Source organism: Gossypium hirsutum, chromosome A10, assembly GCF_007990345.1.
Source record: "Gossypium hirsutum isolate 1008001.06 chromosome A10, Gossypium_hirsutum_v2.1, whole genome shotgun sequence".
Classification (NCBI taxonomy): Eukaryota; Viridiplantae; Streptophyta; class Magnoliopsida; order Malvales; family Malvaceae; genus Gossypium; species Gossypium hirsutum.
The window spans coordinates 10,252,815-10,262,031 of NC_053433.1; the positions used below are offsets into that span (position 1 = coordinate 10,252,815).

The 9,217-nt window shown below is 34.6% G+C and overlaps 1 non-coding gene across 1 annotated transcript; it reads left to right on the plus strand.

The window, feature by feature from the left end:
- The first annotated feature begins 7,408 nt into the window (after positions 1-7,408).
- Positions 7,409-7,515, plus strand: LOC121208934 (small nucleolar RNA R71). Its single transcript, XR_005904055.1, has one exon. It is a non-coding gene; the product is annotated as a small nucleolar RNA R71 (small nucleolar RNA).
- Positions 7,516-9,217: the final 1,702 nt, after the last annotated feature.

The following is a 9,217-nucleotide window of genomic DNA, read 5'->3' on the forward strand; positions in this document are numbered from 1 at the left end:
GGGGTTCCAGGTACTGGTCTTGTATGTCTACTGGTGGTTGGGTAGTCCGGCATGTGTTGCGGATATCTGACAGCTTGTGTGAGCAGCCCGTGTAGCTACATCCTAGCTGATAGCTTGTGTGAGCAGACCCGTGAGTAGCTCGAAAGTGAGCAACATGTGATATGTGATATAAGGTAGTGATGGCTACATATAGGGCACTTAGGTGCGAGAATTCTGATGTATTTAATGGTATTCCAACTGTTCAACGGGTAATCCAAAGAGAAGTTCAATGTGTAGTCTCAATGAATATGTCAAAGACAAGGAAGTAAGTTGTTATGTGCAAGTGGGCACAGGTATGTATATCGAACTCATGAGAACATCATGGGATATGATGAACTTGTGGTAAGGATATACATATATATGAAGAATAAGTTTAAATGATTTGATACTAAAATGCAAGTTTATGTTCATTATATTAAACGCATGATTGAAGCTTGTTTAAATTGCATTTTTTTTTTGCATATGATCTTAATAAACTTTAAAGCTTACCCCTTTTCCTTTCCCTTTTTTCTTATAGTGTTGCCAAGTTAGCTTGGGGAACAGAGGACGTCGAAGTTTTCGATCACACTATCAATTGGAAATTTGGTATAGTTAGATTCAATATTTTGAATATGGCATGTATAGGGACTTGGTCTTTTGTTATGTGTCATATTGATTAGCCAAATGTGTTGGCTCATGATGGTATTGTGATTCATTTTGTATATGGCCATGAGAGGTGGCTCATATTGATTATTTCGATTGTAACCCTAATTAGTTATGCATGCATACAAATGTGTTTATGCTTGTTGTGGTTGTTTGATGGATGTGTGATGAGATGTAGGTTATATGTTAAAGGTATGTGTTTGATGAGGCTTGTGATTGTTTGTGATAATGAGTGTGAAGGATGGAATGTATGTTTAACAGATGAAATATGATTATGTGTATGGTAATAAATGTGGTACAAATGTATAAATTGGAAGTAGGTTAGCAAAGATGATTATCCATGAAATTGGTATGGAATACCTTGGGTAAACCCACTAACTTGGATATGTTATACATTGACTTATTAAAAACATAAAATGTCTATGATTTATACGATAAATGTGCCATGTTGTTTTCCATGAAGTGGGTTTAAGTGTGTGTGTGCTTAAGGGTGGCAAATGGCTTGGAAAATAGCTTAGAAATTGTCCACATGGTTGTACACACGGGCATGTGCCTAGGCCGTGTGTAACACACGGTCTGCCCCATAGGCGTGTGGTTTGGCCGTGTGTCCACTGCACCGTAATTAATGTAAAATAGAATGCCTAGTAGTAAACACAAGGGCAGAGACATGACTGTGCCTCTCAGCCATGTGGAGGACACAGTCTTAGGAGATAGGCGTGTGCCCAGGCCGTGTGAAGTCTGCACTTGATTTTTGGAATTTAATTCGCCACATGGCCTAAGCACACGGGCGTGTGACTTGGCTGTGTGACCTTATTTGATTGATGAAGTCATAAACAGAGAGTTACACGGGCTAAGGACACGGGCGTGTCCCAAGCCACACGGGCGTGTGTGACCACACGGCCTACCCACATGGGCGTGTGACTCTCCAAAACAACAATATTTTTTAAGTGTCAAAAAGGTTCTGAAAGTTCTCGGTTGAGTCCCAAATCGCTTCCGATTATGTTTTGGGGCCCTTATAAGTTATGATCGTTTTACGAATCACTAAGCTAGACTACGATCACGATTAAGGCAAGCGCACCTATCGAATGGTAGTATAGCTATGATGAGTCCAAAATATCGTATCCACAAGGATTAAAAGTACTAGTATTAACTATCTTTCTATTATTTAGCCTAAAATAAAATAGATTTGTTTTAATCTAAAATTAACTAAACTAATTAACTAATGAACGCGACAGAAAGTGAAGGAAATAATCAAATAAACCAACGATAAAGACAATACCCAAGGAAGTATCCACCTAGACTTCACTTATTATTCTGACTCTGAATTAAATGATTTATTCACTTGTCTTGATCCATAAAAATCCCTAAATTATGTTAATATCTCTTTCGAGGCTAAGAACAACTGACTCTAAGTTGATTAATTGAAATCTTTTTCTAATTAAAACCCCTATTGTTGCATTAGCTCAATCTATGGATTCCCTTCTTAGATTTGACTTTAATCCGACAGATTTATGTCGTCCTATTTCTGGGATTGCAATCAACTCCGCTTAATTAGGCTAGATCTACTCTTAAACAGGGACTTTTGCTCTACTGAATAAGCACATCAAACTTGAATTAATATCCTAAAAATATTAAGGCAAGAATTAATAACACATAATTAAGAACAAGAACAAGTATTTATCATGTAATTTAGAAAATTAAATAATAAGATCCACATAGGTTTCATCTTCCCTAGAGATCTAGGGAATTTAGTTCATAATTTTGGGGAAAAATATCTCATAAATAGGAAAACAACAAAACATAAAGAAACCCAAAAACTTCAAGAGAAATTGAAGGGAGATCTTCAGTCTTGAAGGATATCCTACTTTCGAGTTGAATCTATTGGAGTTCTTTGAGTAATTTTTGCTTTTTACTCCGTGTCCCCCTTTAGGTCCTCTTCTAGTATCTATTTATAGACTTTAGAATGCTCAGAAACTTAAAAAAATTGGGTTTTTTTTTGCGTAACAGGGAAGCAGGGTGCGAAATCAACACGGTCTAGCACATGGGCGTGTGGCAAGCCCGTGTGGCTCACATGGGCGTGTGGCCAGCTCGTGTGGAAATGCCCAGGCCATGTGAATCATAGAAACAACTCTTTTTGCCCAGTTTTGGCTCGTTGTTTGCTCCTTTCAGTCCCCTATGCTCACCTAAGTATAGAAACATGAATTTAAAAGATTAGGAGCATCAAATTCACTAATTCATATAATAAATCATCCAAAGATGTACCAAGAATGGGATTAAAAACATGTTACTTTTATGGCTTATCAAATATCCCCACGCTTAAGCATTTGCTTGTCCTCAAGCAAAATCCTCAAGGCACAATTAAAATTAATCTTTCTTAACTTGTAATTCTCATCAATAATTTTTTGTCATAATTCACAAATTATCACATATTGATAATTCAACTAAAAGAGCCCTAAAGATTCAAACAGTCCAAGTCAGACATTTTTTGTAAGACATGAAAACATAGGTATCTCCCCTTATCTAAGTAATTACCTTTAATTTAAAATATAGAAGATTTTACATCCTCACTAAAGATTCACTCAAATCACTCAAAGTGTTTAAGGTTAAAAAATTAGGCACTCAAAAGTCAATTATGAAAAGTCATTACCATAGGCTTGCATGAAAATCAAATCTCCACCACTATAAAATGATACGATACACAAATCAAAAGGTCTTTAAAGGGTTGTAACGGGGCTTGGGTTAAAGGTGTGGCTAAAGGCTGAAAAAGAAGGTTAGAATCGAGATCGAATTGATAAATTACCTAACTAGAAAAATAAACTAATACTGAATAATTATATCAATCGAAATTATTAAAGAATAACACGAGCTTCTTCTCAGAATATGAAATTAGCTACTTAAGCTCAAAAACATAGAACTAGTAATAATTCAACATAAGTATTTTTTTTTCACCTTTTTTTTCATTTTTTTAGAACAATAGATAATAAGAGAAAATTTAACAATTGAAACTAAAGAACATAGTTAAGCAACTAACCAAATCAAATTTCGAAAAAAAAGGGAGTCAATGGGAAACGATTCTCAATGAATCAAAAAAAGTTATGGGTTAATATTAAAGGGTAAATCAAGAAACGGTTTGTTAGGCTTAGAGGGGGTTCACTAAGGGTTAATTATGAAGGTAGGATTATGGGATAAGTGGGTTAAAACCTAGGTGCCTTTATCATCTCAGTATATCAAATAAAATGTGTGGTCCCGACATGTATAATCGAAGCAAGTTCTAGAATAACCAATCAGTATTGACACACTCATAACCAATAATAGAGTGAGCAAGAAAAGTGTATGTTCTGAAGGCTCAAAATCTCACAAAAATTATGGTTTTTGATGTTAATCTTGCAAATCTCAAAATTCAAGGTAATACTTCAATTTAGGGAAACAACCTAAATTTTTTTTCTGAAAATAGACTTATCATGCTTAATTCTCTAGTGTCTTAAAGTTTAAACAATCAATGCACAATTACTTATGAATTTAATCTAAAACACATCAATGATAATGATAAATTAAAAAGAATTCATTCTAATAGTAATGTGAGAAAATTACTTAAACACAAGACATAATTCAAGATTTTCTAATAATTCTATAGATAGCCTCCCCACACTTAAGATGTACATTGTCCTCAATGTACAAACATATATAATCACAGTATAAACAGAATATCATAAGAGATGGAGAAAATTGAAACTGCCCTAAATATTGGATGAAATCTTCAGAATAGTGAAAAGCGAAATTGCAGTTAAATTTAAATGCAACTCATGATTCATAGCAAACTAACAAGAAAATAAACACAAATAATAAAGAAAATTAAAGGGTTATAACTCGATTAGAAACAACCATAAATCTTTCAAAAGATAATAATATGAATAAGTTGGAAAAAAAAACAACTAAAATAAAATTAAAAAGAAAGATAAAAATAATAAAAAATAATAATAATAATAATAATAAACTCAATGATATCAATAAACTTAAAAGGTAATTGTCATGATAATAGTAAAAAAATACGAAAGAAAAATGAAAAAAATACAAATAGAAAAATAAAAATAAAAATAATAAACGTATATAAAAAATTAAAATATAAAAAAATTAAAAATATAAGTATGAGAATAATAAATTAATTAATTAATTTGTAAAATAAAAATAAATAATATACCAATTAAAATAAATAAAATAAAATAAAATTGGGGTGATTAACCCAGTTTTCACATGGCCATGGACATGCCCGTGTGTCCAGGCCGTGTGGGTCACATGGCCATATCGCCAGGCCGTGTGTGTTTTCCTTCGCTTCTCCTACGCCCATGTGAGATCCCACAAGCCCTCGTGGCCAGGCTGTGTGCTCCATACACCTGTGTGACCAGGTCGTGTAACTCTCTAACTTTGAAAAAAATTAGGTCCAGGTTTCACACAGCTTAGGACACGCCCGTGGGTCACATGGCCATGTCACTAGGCCGTGTGTGTTTTCCTTCGCTTTTCCTACGCCCATGTGAGATCCAACACGCCTGTGTGGCCAGGCCATGTGCTCGACACACCCGTGTGGCCAGGTCATGTAGGACAAAAACACACTTTTTTTTTAGATTTTGAAAATTAATTAATAGAAAAAAATTATGAAATAATGTTAAGAAAATTAGCAGTGTTAACACTCGGGTTGCCCCTCGAGAAGCGCTTATTTAAAGTCTAAGCTCAGCTTAACTCATATTCGCACGATTACAGTGGTTCACAAAGTCGGAACTCCTCTTTCTCAATTTCAATTCTATTATAACATAAGGTTTTAGCCGAGTAATATTTACCTTAAAAGTGCCAAATTTAGAATGATATACCTCGACTGTACCGTATGGAAAAATATTCAGTGTCGTAAAAGAAGTTGCTCCGTTTGCATTATGCTCTGAAGTGGCGATTTGAGGGTCCGTTTTATCCAACAATTCCTTATCGCCAATCTTTAATTGGTTCGTCTCATCCTTAAGCTCGTGATGGAGTCGCTTTGGTTCATCGTGTAATCTAGGTTTCTCCTTGACGTGTGTCCGCCATTCATCTAGTTCATCGATTTGTAATCTTCTTTCTTCATGATTTGTTCTGTTTTGTCACATTTTGTTATGTAAACTGAACTACGGCTTTGTCACATTTTTCCGAGGTGTTTCCTGCAAAGAATGTTGAGCCACAAGGTTATTAGCATTAACAGAACTCGTAATATCATCTCGATCACTAGATATCCTAATAGAATCACAAGCTTGGAGTTTAATCGTGTCAGCACCTACACGAAGTATTTACTCACTTGTGCCAACATCTATGATAGTTCTAGCAGTTGCTAAAAAGGGCCGTCCTAAAATCAACGGTACGTCACTATCTTCATCCATGTCTAGAACAACAAAATCAACTGGGAAAATAAACTTATCAATTTTGACGAGAACATCTTCAACAATACCACTAGGAAATCTAATTGTTCTATTTGCCAATTGAATGCTCATCCTAGTTTGTTTGGGTTTCCCAAGACCTAGTTGTTAAACATTTGGTAGGGCATGACATTAATACTAGCCCCTAAGTCAGCCAAAACATTATTAACACTTAAACTACCAATTAAATAAGGAATAGTAAAACTCCCTGGATCTTTCAATTTGATGGGTAGTTTATTCTGCAAAATGGCTGAGCACACTGCATTTAGCTCCACGTGCGATGAATCATCAAACTTCCGCTTATTTGCTAAAAGCTCCTTTAAAAATTTAACAAAATTTGGCATCTGTGAAAGAGCTTTAATAAACGGTAAGTTAATATGTAATTTTTTTAACAGTTTAAGAAATTTAACGAATTATTCATTTGTGTGGTCTTTCCTTGTCGTATTTGGATATGACACATGAGGTTTATATTCTTTACCAACCGAATCTTGTTTATTTTGGCTTACCTCAACCTTACCATTGCTTACCACAGTTTCTTGCCTCAATTCAGATTCAGATCCAGTTAACCTTTCTTCATCTAGAGTAGTGATCACATGAAGCTGCTCTCTTGGGTTAGTTTCAGTGTTGCTTGGCAAGCTACCTTGTGGTCTTTCTGAAATCATCTTTGCCAATTGACCAATTTGATTCTCAAGCCCTTGAATCGATGCTTGTTGATTTTTGAGTGTTGTTTCGTTGTTTTGGAAACGAGTTTCTGACACTGAAATAAACTTCGTCAACACCTCCTCAAGGTTCGACTTCTTCTCCTGTTTGTAAGGTGGTTGAAAGCTTGGACCACCCCAAGAGAAGTTGGGATGGTTCCTCCAACCTGTATTATAAGTGTTACTATACAGATTATTCTGAGATCTAAAATTATTACCCATATAGTTGACTTGTTCATCTTTTGTGCTTAGGTTGTAGGATCGATTTTTTGGATGGTTCCCTCCTCCATTTGCATCGTATTGCATCACTGGATGTACCTACATAGAACCATATAAACCATCAATATTTTTTATTCAAAAGTTCTACCTGATTTGACAACATGATGACCACATCAACATTAAAAACACTGGTTACTTTCATCGGCTTTGTCCTCATGACTTGCCACTGATAATTATTCAGTGACATCTCTTCTATAAACTCGTAAGTCTCTTCAGGTGTTTTGTTATTCAAAGTCCCACCGGGTGGATGCGTCGATCAATTGCCTAGTTGAGGGGTTCAAATCGTTGTAAAAAGTTTGAACCTGTAGCCATAGAGGTAACCCATGGTGAGGGCACCTTCTCAATAAATCATTATATCTCTCCCATGTATCATATAAAGTCTCTAAATCCATTTGTACAAAGGAAGAGATATCATTCCTCAATTTGGTTGTCTTAGCATGTGGAAAGTACTTCAGCAAAAACTTCTCGATCATTTGATCCCAAGTAGTGATAAAACCTCGTGGTAGGGAGTTCAATTACTGCTTAGCCTTATTTCTCAACGAGAAGGGGAATAATTGTAGGCGAATGGCATCATCAGAAACGCCATTTATCTTGAAAGTGTCACAGAATTTTAAGAAATTAGCCAAATGAGTATTTAGGTCTTCATCCTGCAAACCATCAAACTGAACAAACTATTGAATCATTTGAATAGTATTAGGTTTCAGTTCAAAATTATTTACAGCAACAATAGGTCTAACAATACTCGATTCAGCCCTAGTTAAATTGGGCTTGGCATAATCGTACATAGTACGAGGATCAGGATTCAGATTTACAGGGTTTATAGCAACCACAGGAGGTAACTGATTATTATGATTTTTTGCCATCTCCTCAGTATTAATAATAATATCCTCTTGCTCTTCCATTGTACTTTGTTTACTTTGCCTCGCTTCTCTACGATTTCTGCGAGCTGTACTTTCGATCTCACTATAGAATACTAGAGGTCCTAATGGGTTTCTTCTAGTCATAAACTAAAGGAACCTTCTAGAAGAAAATAAAAGAAAAGTTAGTAAATTCAAAGTAAAACAAAAAATAAAATAAAAATGGCTAAAGTAATAAAAATCTAGTGTTCCTAATATTTTAGTCCCTGGCAACGGTGCCAAAAACTTTATGATCATTTTATGAATCACTAAACTAGACTATGATCACGACTAAGGCAAGCGAACCTATCGAATAGTAGTATAGCTATGGTGAGTCCATAATATCGTATCCACAAGAACTAAAAGTACTAGTATTAACTATCTTTCTACTATTTAGCCTAAAATAAAAGGGATTTTTTTAATCTAAAATTAACTAAACTAATTAACTAATGAACGCGATAGAGAGTGAAAGAAATAATCGAATAAACCAATGATAAAGACAATACCCAAGGAAGAATCCACCTAGACTTCACTTATTATTCTGACTCTGAATTAAATGATTTATTCACTTGTCTTGATCCGTAAATCCATAAATTATGTTAATATCTCTTTCGAGACTAAGAACAACTGACTCTAGGTTGATTAATTGCAATCTCTTTCTAATTAAAACCCCTATTGTCGCATTAACTCGATCTATGGATTCCCTTATTAGATTTGACTCTAATCCGACAGATTTATGTAGTCTTACTTCTAGGATTGCAATCGACTCTGCTTAATTATGCTAGATCTACTCTTAAACAGGGACTTTTGCTCCACTGAATAAGCATATCAAACTTGAATTAATATCCTAAAAATATTAAGGCAAGAATTAATAACACATAATTAAGAACAAGAACAAATATTTATCATGTAATTCAGAAAATTAAATAATAAGATTTATCATAGGTTTTATCTTCCCTAGGTATCTAGGGAATTTAGTTCATAATTTTGGGGAAAAACATCTCAAAAATAGGAAAACAACAAAACATAAAGAAACCCAAAAACTTTGAGAGAAATTGAAGGGAGATCTTCAGTCTTGAAGGATATCCTGCTTTCGAGTTGAATCTATTGGAGTTCTTTGAGTAATTTTTGCTTTTTACTCCGTGTCCCCCTTTAGGTCCTCTTCTAGTATCTATTTATAGACTTTAGAATGCTCAGAAACTTAAAAAATTGGGTTTTTTTTGCGTAACTG